The sequence below is a fragment of the Perca fluviatilis genome, chromosome 14, assembly GCF_010015445.1.
Source record: "Perca fluviatilis chromosome 14, GENO_Pfluv_1.0, whole genome shotgun sequence".
Lineage (NCBI taxonomy): Eukaryota > Metazoa > Chordata > Actinopteri > Perciformes > Percidae > Perca > Perca fluviatilis.
The window spans coordinates 3,318,615-3,337,676 of record NC_053125.1 but is presented as its reverse complement, the minus strand read 5'-3'; the positions used below and the strand labels follow the sequence as shown (position 1 = coordinate 3,337,676).

The 19,062-nt window shown below is 41.2% G+C and overlaps 1 protein-coding gene and 1 long non-coding RNA gene across 2 annotated transcripts in view; one reads left to right on the top strand and one right to left on the bottom strand.

Moving 5' to 3' along the window:
* Nucleotides 1-19,062, bottom strand: part of mllt3 (MLLT3 super elongation complex subunit) — a 177,191-nt gene that overhangs the window by 96,027 nt on the left and 62,102 nt on the right. The window lies entirely within an intron of this gene.
* LOC120573362 lies at nt 16,620-18,652 on the top strand. Its single transcript, XR_005641695.1, has 5 exons — nt 16,620-17,045; nt 18,066-18,128; nt 18,256-18,288; nt 18,403-18,504; nt 18,624-18,652. It is a non-coding gene; the product is annotated as an uncharacterized LOC120573362 (long non-coding RNA).

The window sequence follows — 19,062 nt, the reverse complement described above, 5'->3', positions numbered from 1 at the left end:
TCACTCACATACGCCGGGCATTTAGCTAGCAGGAAGAGGGGAGTTGCAGGCCCTGGAGCTCTGTCAGAGCAGCGGCGTTTGGTAGTCCATTAGCCCAAAAACGGTGACTTTGCGCGGGTATGGAGTACTGTGGGCTGCCAGCCTAACGGAGCTCAATCGAGCTCACAGCAGGCCGGGTTCTGTGAAGGAAGGCAGGCCAGGCGGCGAGGCAAAAACCCAGGCAGCACCGGCGCTGAACTCCGACACACAGTCGGACAAAATTTGCAATTAGCCATCCATTTTCGTAAAGCGGCCCATATTTGAGCTTTACATAGTTGATTTCTCGCATAAAAAAGTTTCAGAAGTGAATTTTGTAAAGGCATAGCAGAGATCTGCGTGACCTAGCTAGATTCACAAGACTACCTGATCTCAGGTCAGTTGTGTAGCCTATGTAAATGTTGGGGCGTTTTCAGCGGCAGTTTCAAAATATGAGATTTTCATAGTAAAGAGGTGTCAATGGGATTTTGAGCTTCTATGTATGTCCTATTTACCCACCGAACTGTCGTTATTCAACTATGACAGAGTAAAATCGGTTTTGCATTCTATCAAAGATAGAATAGATTAGAAAGATAGAGAGGTAAGATACATTCTGATTAAGGGGAAAATTGAAAATCTATTCACACTGAATCAGGATTTGGACACAACTAGTACAAAGAAAAGTAGCAAAATTCAAGTGTCCCGATACTTAAATACTGTATTAACAGAGCTAGGAATTTCAGATGTTTGGAGGAACTACATCCATTCGAGATGGACTTCACGTTCTACTCAGCTCCTCACTCAGTCTATACAAGGATAGATTATTTTTTCATGAATGTAGCGGCTAGATTTAGAATAGAAGAGTGCAAGATTGGGGTAACGGACATGTCAGATCATTGTATTCTCCACCTGATACTTAATATGAACAGCAGGAAAAGGAATACTGCATGGAGAATGAATGTTAGTGTACTAAATAATCCAGGATTTGTTGGAGAGATCAAAAATAAATACATACATGAAAGAGAACGACAATGGGGAGGTAGATTTTACTACACTTTGGGATGCCATGAAAGCAGTTATGCGGGGAAAACTAATATCTCGAGCATCATACAACAAGAAAAATAGATTGAAATTATATCAGAAGAAGATTGAAGAACTTAAAAAAATAGAGCAACAACATAAAGACTCAATAGATGCAGGTGTGCTTCAACAAATCAAGGAAGTGAAGACAAAAGTGAATAAGATACTAGGAGACGAAGTGGAAAAGAAAACTAGACTACTAAGGCAGACTTACTACGAATCAGGCTCCAAAGCAACAAAATTACTAGGTAGGTGAATAAGGAAACAGCAACTCATGAATACAATCCATAAAATCAGAGACCCCACAACCAATTCATTAGAATTTGAACCAGGAAAAATAGAAAAAGTATTTGAAAAGTATTACAAAAAGCTGTATACACAACCGGACTCAGCAGATGAGGAATTAATAAAAAACTTTAAGTTCATTAGATCTACCAACAATAGGAGAGAAACAAAACAAATGTATAAATTCATGTATCACAGCAAAGGAATTGGAAGAAGCCAATAATAATAATAAGTTAAAAACAAATAAAACCCAGGGGAGCGACGGCTTCCCGGCTGAATGGTATAAAATGTTTAAAAAGGAACTGGGTCCAATGTTATTAGCGGCATTCAATGAAACCTTAAAAAGAGGTAAGATTGCCCCCTCTTGGAAAGAAGCCATAATCACGGTGCTTCCCAAGGAGGGGAAAGATAAGGAATTCTGTGAAAACTATAGGCCAATATCAATATTAAATTGTGACTATAAGATATATACAACCATCCTAGCTAAGAGACTCGAAACTTTTATGATAGAACTAATTAATGAAGATCAATGTGGCTTTATTAAAGTGATGGTTCGGAGTAATTTCACCCTAGGGTCCTTTGCACCATGACCTCGCGCCAAACACTCCCCCAGAAGCTTTTTTCACCTGGGTCTAACATTGGGAGAGTTAGCGTAGAGTATCGTTATCAGCTGAATAGCTTAGCGCAGAGGCTAATGGACCCACGTTTGTATCTCGTAAATGACCCCACTTATAATGCCCGAAATGATACCAAACGTCTACACTAGTACAAATAGGTTACGTACTCATAAAACGATGGATTGGAAAGTTTGTAAGTACAACAGAAGTTTATGAACACTTGCCTGCTCTCTTCTGCTCTCTGTTGCTGCTGCTGCTACCTGCAGTTAGACGAGTACTTAGGGCCGTCTAAAAATTACTACACCGAAAAGAGATACAACAAAAATATTTATTAATTTAATGATTAAATAAGGTAATGTCTCCAAACTTACCTCAATTATTACTTGTCTCCTGCTAGTTATACTACAGCACTTACTTAAAAAAAAAGAAGTTAAATTAAAAAATATTTTTGTTGCATCTCTTTTCGGTGTTAGACGTCCCTAAGCACTCATCTTAGAGCAGCAACAACAGCAAAGAGCAGAAGCCAGCAGGCAAGTTATTTACATAAACTTCTGGTGTACTTACAAACTTTCCAATCCATCGTTTTATGAGTACATAACCTATTTGTACTAGTGTAGACGTTTGGCATCATTTCGGGCATTATTAGTGGGGTCATTTACGAGACACAGACGTGGGTCCATTAGCCCCTGCGCTAAGCTATTCAGCTGATAACGCTACTCTACGCTAACGCTCCCAATGTTAGACCCAGGTGAAAAAAGCTTCTGGGGGGGTGTTTGGCTCAAGGTCATGGTGCAAAGGACCCTAGGGTGAAATTACTCCAAACCATCACTTTAAGGGACGCCAAACACAGGCCAATATAAGGAGGACTTTACATATAATTGAAGAAGTACAAAAAAATGGAGACAGTGCACTGCTGCTCAGTTTGGACGCAGAAAAGGCTTTCGATAGAGTTAGTTGGAAATTTTTATACGTTACTTTAGAAAAATTGGGTTTTAATACAGACTCAGTAAACATTAAAACACTATATCAAGACCCAAAGGCTAGAATTAAAATAAATGGCAGTCTCACTAACGGTTCAAACTGGAAAGATCTACCAGACAGGGCTGTTGCTTATCAACAACTCTTTTTGCGATTTTCATCGAGCCTTTGGCCCATGCAATAAGAGAAGATGAAGGTATAGCGGGGATAGAAGTGAAGGGCACAGAACATAAAATCTGGCTTTTTGCAGATGATGTTATGATCAGTCTAAAACAACCGGATGTTTGTCTCCCAAGACTTATGGAAAGACTGGATTCATTTTATTACTTGTCAGGTTATAAACTCAATGTGACAAAAACACAGGTACTACCCATGAATTATACCCCACCCCAAGCCATTCAACAAGCATGGATAAAGTATGCAACTCCTAGGGACAGGGTTAGCTTTACCAAACCTCTTAGAATATTACTATGCCGCACAGATTCGACCTTTGGTGTATTGGTGTGATCTGAGTATACTGCAAGGTGGAAAGATATTGAATTAAAAAGAGAGGGTTACCATATCCAAAGTATGATTGCAAACAGGGACATGTTTAAAAAATATAAGAATATGCTTGATCCAATTACTTCGATTCACTCTGGAAATCTGGTTTACAGTGATTAGGAAATACAATTTAGAGAGGGAAATCAAAATTCTGAGATGGCAGACTTCTGACTCTAAATTTAAACTAGGGGCAATGGATAGTATTTATGAACAATGGATAAACAAGGGAATTACAGCAATATGCACAATAATTGATCGGGGCAAAATTAAAAGCTTTCAAAAACTGAAGAGGGAATATGGACTGGAGGACTACGACCAGTTTAGGTATTACCAAATTAGAGACTTCTTTGAGAAAGAAATAAAACCAGATCTTCCTCAGGAGCTGAACAATGTAACTATAACACTATGTAAGGCATATAGAAACAATACTGGAAAGGTGGTTTCAGCACTGTACCAGGGTCTAGAGAAGAACAGAGGAACTTCTACACTGTATATAAGAGACAGATGGGTAAAAGAAAGTAAAATATCATTAACTGTGGAGGACTGGTTTAACATATGTGATTTACAGCGAACCACTACCAACTCCAGGATGTGGAAAGAATTTTGCTGGAAAAATATGATCAGGTTCTTTATTACTCCCAAAATAAAGAGCAAATTTACAACTACACAACAAACATGCTGGAGATGGTGTGGGGAGCAGAACGTAGGCCACACCCATGTTTTTTGGGGTTGTACTAAAATCAGAAATTATTGGAAAGATGTGTGGGTGGAATTGAAAACAATACTGAGATATGAACTACCTAAGACATGTGAGATATTATATCTGTGTAACCTGACGGGAAAAAGTACAACATGAAGACTGATACCTTGTCAAAATTCTGCTGGCTGCAGCCAAGAAGGCAATCACCAGAAAATGGTGTAGAGAGGACCCTCCCACTCTGTGGAACTGGCTGGACGTAGTTGAGGAGATACTCAACATGGAAAGACTGACGTATATACTGAGACTCCAGCAAGCAAAATATGATAAGAAATGCGAAAAATTGACAGAATACCAATCACAATACAGAGTCACCACCCAAAACTTTGATGTCAGATTCATTTGAGTATTATTACTAAGAACATGTACTCCACTGACGCGGTGCTGTGTTCTTTGTTCTTTATTGTTTATACTAAAAATCAATAAAATCTGAGTTAAAAAAAAAGGGGCAACACTCATCTTCAAAACATTAGCCTTAGCCCACAAGGACAGGTGAAGGGGTGACCACCTTTCCAAGTCTAATTTAAATTTTTCAAGTAATGGCTCTATATTTACTTTCATAATGTCTGACAGGTTAGATGGAAACAGTTTCCCAAGATATCTAATGCCTTGATCTGGCCACCTAAAGTTACCCGATTGGAATAGCGTTTTTGGGCAGTATGTCGTTAATGCCAGAGCTTCACACTTGGACTAATTTATCTTATATCCTGAGATTTTGGCAAAAAAAGCTGATCAAGGATAGCAGCACTGGCATGGAGGTTTCAGGGCGGCTAACAATGTCAAAATGTCATCCGCATATAACATCACCTTATGTGTCATGTGTCCCACATGTATGCCAGTGAAATTAGGGTCTAGGCGAATGGCGGCCGCCAGGGGCTCTAGAGCTAAGGCAAAGATGGCTGGGGAGGCAGGGTCACCCTGGCGGGTGCCTCTGTGTAGTTTAAAATATGGGGATGTGAGGCCATTAGTTGTCACAGCTGCAGTGGGCTCCTTATAGATTAAGTGTAGCAGACCAAGAAAGACTCCCCCAAAACCCATGTGTTCAAGAAGCAGAAATAAATACTCCCACTCGACCCTGTCAAAGGCCTTTTCAGCGTCCAGCGACAGGGCTGCAGTGTGAGCTGCGTCGTCCCTGACCGCCCACATTATGTCTATCAGACGACGTAGATTATCTGAAGAGTGGCGGTTGCGTATGAACCCAACCTGATCGAGGTGAACCAGGGAGGGTACAACCTTGTTCAGTCTACTGGCAAGGATTTTTGAGAAGATACGGCTATCGTAATTAGTTAAGGATATTGGTCTATAGCCTCGCCAACCTGTGGGTTCCTTATCCGTCTTCAGTATGAGTGTAATGAGGGCCTGCGACAGTGTAGGTGGCAATGTACCCTTTTCAAGAGAGTCCATATACATTTCTAGCATCAATGGAGCCAGTTCGGGAGCAAAGCACTTATAGAAATCCGCCGTAAAGCCATCAGGGCCAAGTGCCTTGCCTGTGGGCAGGGACCTGATAACTTCCTGAATTTCCATAGCAGTTATCGGTCTGTCGAGTGGTTGTTTCTGTTCAGGTGACAAAGTTGGGAGGTCTAAGTTCTGTAGAAAAGCCTTAGTCTCAGTCTTACCTGCCACTGATTCAGAGCTGTATAGATTCTCATTAACACTTTGAAAGTGTTGTTGATGTCAGCAGGGCTTGTGTGCAGCACACCCTGGTAGTCATATACAGCTGGAATAGCACAGTGTGCTTCTTGCTGTTTTATGTAGTTGGCTAGCATACGCCCAGCCTTATCACCTCCTTCAAAGAACCGTTGTCTGGCCCTAAACAATGAGAATTCTACTCTTTCAGATAAGGTGTTATATTTGTATTTAAGCTGGGAAAGTTTGCGCAAATTGTTTTCAGACATCCTAGTTTTAAAAACTTCTTCTAACTTCTTAACTTCTTTTTCCAGGTTAAGGCATTCTGCTGCCTTTTCTTTTTTACGGGAGGCGTATTGAATTATGAATACTCTCAAAAAAGCCTTCAACACTTCACAGGCTACCCCTAGAGAGGGGGCTGTTGGAATATTGGTGTCCTTAAACAGTGTAATCTGGTTTTGTAATAGTGATCTGAAAGTTGAATCTTTGAGTAAGGAGGAATTTAATCGCCACCTTCGAGATTTGTTTATCTTGGTTGGCTGCCGTATGCGGAGGGCGACCTCTGCATGGTCTGATACCAAAATCGACCCTATGGTACATGAGGTTACATATGAGATGAGGGAATGAGATATCAGGAAATAGTCAATCCTAGTATATATGTGGTGGCAGGCAGAATAAAAAGAATAGTCCCTGCCTTTAGGCCTAAGTCTTTACAAATGTTTATCAAGATCTCCACAGATCTGCGTTGTTTGGAATTAGAGTGGCTTCAAGAGGTAGTCACCTGAAATGGCTTTCCAACAGTCTTGAAGGAGTTCCCAGAGATGCTTAGCACTTGTTGGCCCTTTTGCCTTCACTCTGCGGTCCAGCTCACCCCAAACCATCTCAATTGGGTTCCGGTCCGGTGACTGCGGAGGCCAGGTCATCTGGCGCAGCACTCATCGCTCTCCTTCTTGGTCAAATAGCCCTTACACAGCCTGGAGGCGTGTTTGGGGTCATTGTCCTGTTGGAAAAATAAATGATGGTCCAACTAAACGCAAACCGGATGGGATTGCATGTCGCTGCAGGATGCTGTGGTAGCCATGCTGGTTCAGTATGCCTTCAATTTTGAATAAATCCCCAACAGTGTCACCACCAAAGCACCCCGACACCATCACACCCTCCTCCTCCATGCTTCACGGTGGGAACCAGGCATGTAGAATCCATCCGTTCACCTTTTCTGCATCGCACAAAGAGACGGCGGTTGGAACCAAAGATCTCAAATTTGGACTCATCAGACCAAAGCACAGATTTCCACTGGTCTAATGTCCTTTCCTTGCGTTTCTTGGCCCAAACAAATTCTTCTGCTTGTTGCCTCTCCTTAGCAGTGGTTTCCTAGCAGCTACTTGACCATGAAGGTCTGATTCGCGCAGTCTCCTCTTAACAGTTGTTCTAGAGATGTGTCTGCTGCTAGAACAACTGTGTGGCATTCATCTGGTCTCTAATCTGAGCTGCTGTTAACTTGCGATTTCTGAGGCTGGTGACTCAGATTAACTTATCCTCAGCAGCAGAGGTGACTCTTGGTCTTCCTTTCCTGGGGCGGTCCTCATGTGAGCCAGTTTCGTTGTAGCGCTTGATGGTTTTTGCGACTGCACTTGGGGACACATTCAAAGTTTTCACAATTCTCCGGACTGACTGAACTTCATTTGTTAAAGTACCGTATTTTCCGCACTATAAGGCGCATCGGATTATAAGGCGCACCTTCAATGAATGGCCTATTTTAGAACTTTTTTCATATATAGGGCGCACCGGATTATAAGGCGCATAGAATAGAAGATACTGCAGTCAAACGTTTGACTGGGGTTGCGTTATGCATCCACTAGATGGAGCTGTGCTAAAGGGAATGTCAACAAAACAGTCAGATAAAGTCAAACTTTATTAAGCGTTCTGACAACTCCGTTCACTCCCTCCTTATAGCATTTAAATCTAAGTGGTCCGAGAAAATGGCGATCGTCTCAACCATTGACATATGGTCTCAACGTGGTCCCTGACATGTCATCGGCTTGTCCGCTTCCATTGGCCATATCAGAGGCAAACCTGAACGGATTGGCTAATAATGTAGCAAGCTGGGCAGAGAAGCTAGCGGCGATGACAAGTGCGGAAATGGAAAACGCGTTTTTCCGTTGTGATTCGGCCAGAAACTTCAACATTGTGAGGCGAAAAGATCGTTTTGGAATATAAAGCTTGGATATTACATTTCCTTGGACTCTTGTGGATTTATGAAAATCAAGTTTTGGGCAAAATACCACTTTGTTGCTGAAAGGACAACGAAATCAGGTATGGATGCACTCTCGACACCTGCGCAGATTATGGCTGAATTGTTTTATTGTAAATTGTTTACTTTGTAACAGTTGTGTAACTGCTATAAATCATTGTATGCTTTGTATGTGGGCTTAAATTAATCATTAGAGGCTAAGCTTTCAATTGGTGTGTCGCATGGCTGTATATTTTGAACATTTAATGCTTTAAAGTTATAAAAACGCGAATGAGTGGAAGTTTTATCGAGGTTACAGCGACGCAGTGTCCCGTCAACGGGGCAGTGATCTTTGAGCGGTTGATCCATATATAAGGCGCTCCGGATTATAAGGCGCACTGTCGTTTTTTGAGAAAATTAAAAGGCTTTTAAGTGCGCCTTATAGTGCGGAAAACACAGTAATGATGGCCACTCGTTTCTCTTTACTTAGCTGATTGGTTCTTGCCATAATATGAACTCTAACAGTTGTCCAATAGGGCTGTCGGCTGTGTATCAACCTGACTTCTGCACAACACAACTGATGGTCCCAACCCCATTAATAAGGGAAAAAATTCCACTAATTAACCCTGACAAGGCACACCTGTGAAGTGAAAACCATTTCAGGTGACTACCTCATGAAGCTCACTGAGAGAACACCAAGGGTTTGCAGCGCTATCAAAAAAGCAAAGGGTGGCTACTTTGAGGAATCTAAAATATAAGACATGTTTTCAGTTATTTCACACTTTTAGTACATAGTTTAGTACATAATTCCATATGTGTTCATTTATAGTTTTGATGCCATCAGTGAGAATCTACAATGTAAATAGTCATGAAAATAAAGGAAACGCATTGAATGAGAAGGTGTGTCCAAACTTTTGGCCTGTACTGTAGATGTAGGTTAAAGCTTTGGTGTAGCGCAGCCTCCAAATGAAACAATTGTTTCTTTAGGCTAACTATGTTAGCTTTAGCCTGGCTGGTAGCAGCTTTCTGTGATGAAAAATGGCCGGGAGATGTCAGGATTACGTTGCATTAATCAGGTGATTTAGTTCGTCTTTGCAGCGTAAAACACTGACTACCCATGGAAGAGAATTAGCATCACTGTGTCAGTGTCAGCTGCCGCTTACGGTACTTTTCTACACACGGGAGAGCCCCCCAGGTGGTCATGTGACGTTACGTCACATGACCACCTGCCTTAAAGGGGAAGGGTCGGCCAGTAACAATCATGTAAAAAGAGAACAGTGAAAGTTTACTTTTCTATCAAGCAGCAAAATAGTGTTAGCGTAAACATCTCAACGTCCTGTGATGTGACTATCGCGCATGCGCACATCGCGATGTAGACAATGAAACAAAATATCGTGCAGCCCTAATAAAGAGTGATAAACAATTCACACTCTAAACACTAAATTATATGTCCATGAACCACTCACTTTCAAGGCTACTTGACACAGCAACACCATCGAGAAAAGCGCCTGCTATGCTTAGACATCCTGATCCAACATTAAGTTGCGCAAAGCGCCAGCTACTGCTATCATCTGAACCCAAAATACCTCATAAACTGAGGGAAAACTATGAAAGTAACAGGGGAACTCTGCAGACGTAGCCTAATATCAATTTGAAGTAAAACAGAGTTTAAACCACACACCAGTATCATCAATCAAGGCTATGACAGATTAAGAAAGAGAGAAAAGAAACATTCTAATCCCTGTATGGAGAGTGAAAAAGAAAAACCGAACAAGGTCTTTGTGTTACTCACTGTACCAGCTATACGTCCTTTCAGTGTCCAAAAAAGTGCAGTAGCCTAGCAGTCCTTTATCAGTCAACTTTAAATGAAAAATATGACCGCGTCATGCAGTCTATAGTCCCTTCCATCCAGAAATCTTACAGCTTGTTGATGAATTTCAAGGCTTTTTCCGAAGCGATGTTCCAGTGCGTTGCCAGGGATAATCCTGAGCATTGCAGGGTAGGCAAGTGTGAACTTTATGTGCCGGTCATTCAATTTTTTCTTGCATTCCTTAAACTTCTGGCGCTGCGCTTCTACCGCTTTATTGTAGTCTGGGAAGATGCTGATTTTGTTGATTTCCCAGAAAATCTCTTCCTTAGCTCTCGCCGCACGTTGAATCCGTGACACATCTTGAAAGCACAGGAACTTTGCCACAATGGCTCTAGGCGGGCGGCCCTTCTGGTGTGGCGCCAGAGTGTGATGTGCACGTTCAATGACAAGCCCCCTTGTAAAGTCCACGTCCAAGAGCTCAGGTAGCAACCTTTCCAGAAATTCAAACGGGATTCTTCCCCTCACATCCTTCAGGAAAATCACGAATTCTCAAGTTATTACGTCTGCTCCTAGCCTCTAGGTCATCCACCCATTTTTGCTAGCTCAGACATCAGAGCAGGAGGGTTGGCACTTGCCGCATCCGTAGCTTCCTCAAGCCTGGCAATCCGAGTCTCAACATTATCCAGTCGTTCCGAAAACACTTCCAGTTTCTCGCTTATTGCTGTAGTTGTCTGTTTGATTTCCCCCAGGGCTGCCTTCTGGCTCGCATCCATCTGCTTCAGTAGCTGGTGCATGTTCGCCATTTCAGTAGCAAGGTTATCAGTGACAGGAGCGCCATCTTTATCGCTAGCAGACTTTTCCGCAGCATGGTCAGCGTTTTTAGGCTTGTTGGCCTGTCGTCGCGTCTCTTTTGCTGGTTGAAGTGATATGATAGATGTCAGAACTTGGCCAGAGTATAATGCCGTCGAGTAATTAGCAGGAAGTAAACTTAAAACAGAAATTTACTGGATGGTGTCAGAAGCTCACGGTCTGAGCAGCCATTCCCCAGCGAGCGCCACGTGACCTCCCAGTTTAAGAAAATATGACAGAAAGTTAGTTTTATAAGTCTTACCTACTGCACCTTTAACAGTCCTCCTAACCATTATTAAAATGATCACATTTTCGCACTATTCTGGACACAAAGATTAGGTGAAGAAGTGTATGAAAATATATGTGACTGTTGTCTTTGCTTCTCAATGTCTCGTCACTAAATGAACTTAGCCACTAAACCGGCATCTCCATTCTCTTGAGATCTCATTAACGCCCATTTCCAATGTGATTTCAACACAAAAACTGGGGCTTAAATTGGGACCAGGGCCTTTAAAGCTTGTGAATCCACCCATCTCATGACAAGGTGAAGACCTTCCTCCTCATTCCCATGGGCCTTTAAAGACAAACAAAGTCTACTAGAGCGCAGGTGTTCTTCCCTGGAGGTGTGTGTTTGTCAGCCTGTCTCCCAGTGGACGCTGCCGAAAAGTACCAATTAAGTCCATGTATGTGGAGACCTGATTTTGTTTACTGGAAGAAACAGATAAAAGCAGGGCTTAGCTTTGCTTCATCATTGAATAATGCCCCTCTGCATGAATGGAGGATATTTAAGAGGTCACAAGTCGATGGCAACCAGAATGAAATGAAAACATTATGCAGGCTGAGCTGAAAAATTCTTTACAGTGAATAAAAAAAAAAAGAAAAAGCCTCAACATTCTTTGGACATCTTATTTTAAAATGCCAAATACAAGACTCTTAAGAATGGAAAAATGGCATTGCACCTTCAAAATATACTCTGGCACCATCAGCCCATTACTATTGCACTACTGTATCCAGGAATAGGGATGCACTGACCCCATGCTGAAATCGTCCGACACTGACTCAAATAGCTGTATCAGGTATCGGCTCCTTTCAATTCAGTTCCATGTACATTAAATATTGGAATTTAATTGCCGTTTAATTTTTGACAAATTCCTGTTTCATGTATGTTTTCAGAATTTTGGTACCAAAGTACCGGTTCTCGTGACATCCCTAATCACGACATCTCCCGACCATTCTTCACTGCAGAGTTGCCATACTAAAAGCTAAATACCCGCCAGGCTAAGCTAAGTGAGTTAGCCTAAAGAAACCAGGGGTCTGTCACAACTAGGGTTCAGAGTCGCAAAGCTGGAAACGTAACACTAATCAACTGGAAAAAGTCTGTCTGATAGAACGTGATTAACACCGATTTAAGGGTTCTTGGATACACAGTTTGTTGCCAATGCGTGACATGCAGGCTCTACATGCAGAACAAACCTCCAATCACAATCAAAGCAGGCCACGCTAGTCGACCACAACCTGAAACTGAGCGAGGAACAGGAGGGGAGCAACATAATGCAGCCCCTTTATTTTAGGGGAAGCAACATGCATGCATTAATAATAGCACTGACTTTAGCCTGGATTGATAGTATTATATGAATACGATGGTGTTATGTGAGTCAACTAGTGTATTTAACCACCTAATTTCCCTCTCCCAAAATCACATCAGAAAGAAAACATTTTAATTTTTATTTTGTGTAGATTCACTCCCCTAGAAAATCACCCCAGTAATTTGAGAATTATTTATTATTTGCAAATAGAGCTATTTCAAGTCATCTTGTAAGAATTACAGTATTTCTTCATATCGCAAAGTAAATCACACGAAAGAATATATTTCGCAATGTCAGTTTTTTCCAATATCGTGCAGCCATGAATAACACACTATTGGCAGGGCTCAATCCGAGGGGCGGGATAAACGGTTGTCTTTCAAATTCCCTCTGCACGCAATAGGAAAGTGCTACAAGAAACCAGAGCAACAAAGAAGGTATACGGTCGGCAAAAGTCCGAACACATCATCCTTTTTTAAGAATTTTTTCTGTCAGTGCCATTCTTTGTTCTTTTCTCAGAGAAAAGCTAAACTCCAAGTCTGTCAGAGTAGTGGCCGAAGCATATTCGAAAGACCGCTGTTCGCCAGCAGCAGTCATCTTCTTTGTTTTCAAGTAGCAGGGAATTCACGGGGAACCGTCGCAACTCTGCAGTCATTATGTTAAGCCCCCCCACCGACTCTAAACACGATGCGATTGGCCTGACTAGAGTTTGGTTTTTCCAGCTCGCAAGCCAACGGAGAGTTGCTCGACGACCCTGGCTGCAAATTAAATTTGCTGCCGCTAGGGTGCGTCTGGATTTCAAGGCTAGGTTTGGCCCACTTTTGGTGCCCATCCGATGTGATTGCTGCGTTCTCAACCGCCCCAAACGAACCGCACCAAGGAAAACCAACTCCAGTGAGATTAAGCCGAACTAAAGTAGGCAGGTGTGAAAGCCCCCTTAGTTAAAAGGTAACTAAAGTTTTTGTTTTTTTAAACCTGGACCCCAGTTCCCCATGCATTTGTGTCCAATAGATTGATGTGACCAAAAGTCTTTGAATTTGGTCCAGTATTGACCGAGATCACAGTGACGGGCCGGCGCGAATCAAGCTTCAATGTAACCTAATGGGGCAATTGTGCAGCCTTGCTTTTTGTCCAATAAAAGTTTTTTGCTACTACTTAAAGTGTCTGACAACATTATCAAACTGAGGACATGACTTTTTGTCCAAAGACAGTGATGTGGAGAGTGCAACGCAAGACAAGACTAAGGTGTTCTATAGAGTAGGCTACAGAAATCCCAGGGTCCTGTTATATAAAAGATTGTCAGTTCCATGGCTCAATAATCAAATGATTTAGACAAAGTGGATGAGGTCGTTATAATTGGATGGCCGCCCGTATTCAATTGAGCTGCTTCCCTGGGCTAATTATTGTCTTGATGAATTGATTAGAGGATTGTGTAGTCGATTCAGCTCTGATGGCAATAGACCACTATTGTTGATCAAGAAAATTCATTCTTGACCTTGGAGACCGTAGTTTGACAAAAAATGAACTCAAGGTCCATATACTAACTTTTTCTGGAACTTTCATCCATATCGCAGTATCTTCCCCGGGAGTGATCATTATGTCAAAATGGATCAACTTGCTCTGTAAATGGACCTGGATTTCACGTTTTCATCACAACTACCTAATTACCAATTATTATAATCATTACATTTATTGTTACCATTTTATAATCACTATAAAAACAAAATAATACGTGAGATAGATAGATAGATAGATAGATGTGTATAAACATAGTATAATGTCATAATATTATTGTTTGAATCATACTGCTCTAGTGTTATTATCATCAATATTTGATCAATGAAATGTATCATAATTTATGTGTGAATTGATGTTTTCATATCTCAAGTGAAATTAAATATTTAAACCACATAAGCCAAAATTTGTGTTTACGGTATTCACAACAGCAAAGGAAGTGCATAACGGAATAAAATTAATACATTTATTATTTAATAATCTGGATATATCTGATAATGATAGAAACAGGTAATTTTCGACAGGTAATCAAAAAGTATTTGGTCCCATACTCAATCCTGAAGAGAACACAGTAGGCTGCTGTAGGACAAACAAGAAACAAAGGAAATATCAAAGGAAAAACGTGATGAGTTTCTAAGCATACAACTGACAACCAGGCTTCCAATGATGCAGGAGACCTCAGGAATACCTGGAGTCATCCTCAGCACTGACTGAGCAGGCTTTGGCACCCATCTAATCATCACTGTGTTGGATTGTTTCATGTTGGAACCCTGCCTCTTCAGGAAGCTGCAGTGATTGATGGCTCGGCTGACTGCGCTGAGGTTGACCTCACCACTGGGGCCAGGCCATCCAAAACCCAATACCACTGAGAAAAATCTTATGGGTTAGAGTTAATTGTGCAAGTGGGTCAGGTTCAATTACAGCCAGCTAAAAGAGCCCATTCACCACCACACCTTTATATAAACCGGGTGGAGAGGGAAAAGGGCTGAACCAACCCATAATGGAAAGAAAAATTCACACTCAGGCACATATGTTGGTATAGGTTTCTTATTTGCACGGATCACTGGGTAGACGTGATGTCATGTTGAAAAATTTTCAGTGCAGCAGCAATACACAATCTAAGCTAATATACTGTACTTGAATATTTTTAGATTCCTTAAATTGTCAAAACAAAGAATTGTTAACAAGAGATGTACTGAGCGGGACATTTTACCGTTGCTTGTAAGCACTCCCTGATGGAAAAACTCTGCAATGGAGACAGACGGCCTCATTGCCTCAAGTTTTCTCTTAAATATGTTCTTAAGAAAGTCCCTAAGAAAAGTCTACGTCGGATTCATGACGTGTTCTTAAACAACACAATTGTTCGCACCTGTGTTCTTAGGATTGATGAATCCCACGTCTTCGTAATTGAAAGAGTGTGCCAGTTGTTCCTAATTAGCATAAGAAAACGCGCCTTAAATTCCCATATAAGGACATGACACTACCTGTGCACCTCCTGGGAAGCGGGAGACTGCCTTCAAGAGATGGCTGTTACGGAGTCACAGATGACTTGTACATTGCAGTGGTGGAGGAAGTACTGAATCTCAGTACTTAAGTAAAAGTACAAATAACCAGAGACATATTTACCTTAGTAAAAGTAGAAGTACCACAATGACAACCCTAGTTAGGTAAAAGTAAAAAGTACCTGCTTTTAAATGTACTTTAAGTATTAAAAGTAAAAGTACTTGCATAATGAGTTATCTTAATCTTATTTGCATATTACCATTTTAAATGGTAATTAGAGGTCGACCGATTAATCGGTAGGCCGATTAATCGGCCGATTTTTGGGCTTTTTTTACATAATCGGCATCGGCCAATATCAAGCCGATTAATAGGCAGGCGCATCTGCGGGCAGCCTGGTGTTGTTATTGTGGAACACGTGTTCGACGCACGCTGCCCCTAGAGTCAATTACCAGCAGAGTGAGCAGACCTCATCCAGTGCCAAAAGGAAGGAGCTGTTCCTCGGAAAAAACGGTAAGGATTAAATTCTTATAAGTCGTATATATTTAATGAAAAACGTATGACATGTTACTGCCAACTTCGAGAAAAAACATGAACAGGCGACATGACGTTTGGCTACTTTGGATATTGATAGCTGTCGTGTCATGCTGTCATGTCACAATAATTAAGCTAGAATTTTGCAATCACAGACTAAGAATAAATATTTCCTCCATAACAGACAGTGGATCTGAGACTTTTATTATTTGTTCTGTTTGTGTGTCTATATTTGAGAGGGTTGTCAACTCAATGCAGAGAAAGAAGTTGTAATTAAAAGAGACCACCGCACCATAGGCTAGTGAAGGACTGGCTTTGCTTTGCTAGCGTCGTTGCTAGGGTTGGTACAGAGTAGACCCGGTGCTAATATCCCCACTAACACAGAACGTTTAGGGAACGTTGGGGAACGTTAGTTTTTGGTTCTCTAAAGGTTAGTTCGAACCAAACCAAAAACTAACGTTTAGGGAACGTTCCCTCATGGTTATAACGTTCCCTAAACGTTAGGGGAACCAACCAACGGGAACGTTCTCCTGTGGTTGCACAGTTACCTCCACACAACGTTCCCGTTTGGTTGTTTTTGGTTGTTTTTGGTTGTTTTTGGTTGTTCTGAGTGCGGTTTTGAAATGTTTATTTAAACCAGCTCCATTTACATTTTTGAAGTAGCATATAAAAGGTTTGCAGTCACTTGATTTAGATTCACTCAAAAATGATTGGTCTTATAAAATCTAAGTAAGATAAACAACATAGCAAGATAATATATTTACTTTTAGGCTGAAATCAATTTTGCTAAAAACTGTACTTTTGTGCTTGATTTCGTTGTTTTAACTGTATTAGGTGAAAATACTTAAAACAAGAATCTATTGATTTTCACAACTAAGACAATTCACTTCTTCCATTTCACTTCTAACAAGTGGCTCAATCAGTGTTTAAATCCAACCGTTACACCCCCCCGCCAGTAGGGGAAGACCGTGCCTCTGCTCTCAGGTGACCGATTCAAGTCCTGTCCTCCGGACTTCCGTTTGCGTTTGATACGCTACACCTACACCTATACTGTCTATGGCTACACCAACAGACAAAGAAAGAAGATTTTATTTGCTTCGCCAAACGATCTCACGAAAAAGTAAGTGAAATACGTTACAGTTTCATGATGTTATGGTTGTAATGCAACAGTTTGGGGTCTAACCGTAAGCCCTTTCCCTCGTAGTGCTTTGTTATATTCCGGTTTTAATCAGGTTGACCAAAAAAGGTTCAACAACTCACTTCAGCATTTGTTTTTCCCCACGTCGCCATCTTGCCAGTCAAGCAGCGACTTGTTCAAAATTTTTTATTTTTGGTAAACTCTTTGTGCACAAACAATGTTCTCAATGCTCGAATTCATGTGTAAATCCCCTGGTGAGACTTCGTGCAAAGTTTCATGTTGTGTCGAAACTTCTTAGTGTTTTACATATAGTGATTTTGATGCGATAAAAGTAGCCTCTAGTTCTCCCATTCAAAAGGCCGTTTGACCAGAAAACGACAATACGATCAATCTTAAAAGTGGCGTTTCCGTCCTAATTATGCTTTTAAACGAAGTTTGACTCTGGTACATTCACAAAAAGATCCTAGGTTGCATTGTGGCGAGAGTTACGCTTTAAATGGATTGCATATATATTGCGCTTTGTTTGCTGCTGTGCACGACATGTATGCTTTGCCGCATTGTATGTTTTGTGTCATCGTGTTAACCTGCTTGCGTTGTTGTTGTTACAAATAAGACATACCAGTTCTTTCAATTAGTTTTAGTGTACAGTACATACTTGATAGCCAATACAATCAGTCATTTTAGGGAAGTCACTCGGCGGCCACCTTGCAACGTACTTTGGACAGTTATCGGCAAGCTATTTTCCTATTTAAGTGAATAGGGAAGCATACAGGAATAGAGGGAATATGTTTAGGCTACACAGCTGCCATACTGACTTTAAAAAATAACCCCATGCATTTCTATGGATGCTGTGTCTCCCCATTAGAAAGTCTCTGGGCTACAATGCAAAAGTCCTGAGAAATACCGTCACATACAATGTTTATGTTGTAATGTTTGTTTACACTGTATACATTCAAATATTATTTTTGCAATCAGTACAAATTGTATGGTCTTTTATTTCAGATGACTCCAGTCCACAAGCAAGAAAGCGTTCCAGGACGGAGCGTGTGTCTAGAAGCCCTGTCTGTAAGTTAACATTTATACATGCATTTAGAAACCAGAGTCATATTCCTACCATGGAACTACTGACACTCAACCTGCTACTTATCATGTGACTGTTCTGATGGGTTTGTCTCTTCCTGCCTTTTTTCAGGTCAGTAGACATCACTGCCACCACCACCTGCATGTAGTTGTTTTTTTTTTTGCAATTGTCTAATGTAACATTGTAGTTATGCAATGGCATTTGCAAGAAACCTACCATAAATTAACTGACCAATATTCATATCTACCTTCTTTTTAGATGAGTCAACACCACACAGGAAATCAGCCGGTCGCCCAGAGCTGGATGGGTGAATTCTAACGCAAGCTCGGCCTGCCACTTCATCTTGGGACCCAGTTGAAGGTACAGTGGCTTTTGCGTAACTTAAATTATAACAGAACTGACTTCTCTTACAAAATGAGATTGTACAAGCTCTCCACTTTGTTCCACGTGTATAATTTGTGTTTCTATATGTTTTACAGCAACTTTTCCTGACAAGCCCGGAGGTTCGGACCGAGGTACTGCCATCCGTCGCATACGCGAAGTCGTAACCAATGATGTTCTAAAACTGTATATCCTTTCGGGGCAGAAAGGGAAAGAAGGCCTTCCAGGACCTGACTATCTGCAGGGTTATAACAGGCAGGTGTTATTTTATTGTTCACATCAGTATTATGCTTAGCTTGGCTAATAAGAGGTTTTAATTTGACTTGTAACGTTGCTTCATTTTGACTTCTACTCTAGCGGTCTCCCAGAAAAACTTCCCCGCGCTGACTGCAGCAGACGTGGAGGACTTGATTGGAAGTTTGCCCCACACAGACGGTAAATTGAAATTCTTCTGTGATGTTAATAATAATCATAATAATCAAAAACTATCTAACTATGTTAGTCAGGCAATTTGTCTTGCTTTTGTTAATGTGTTTA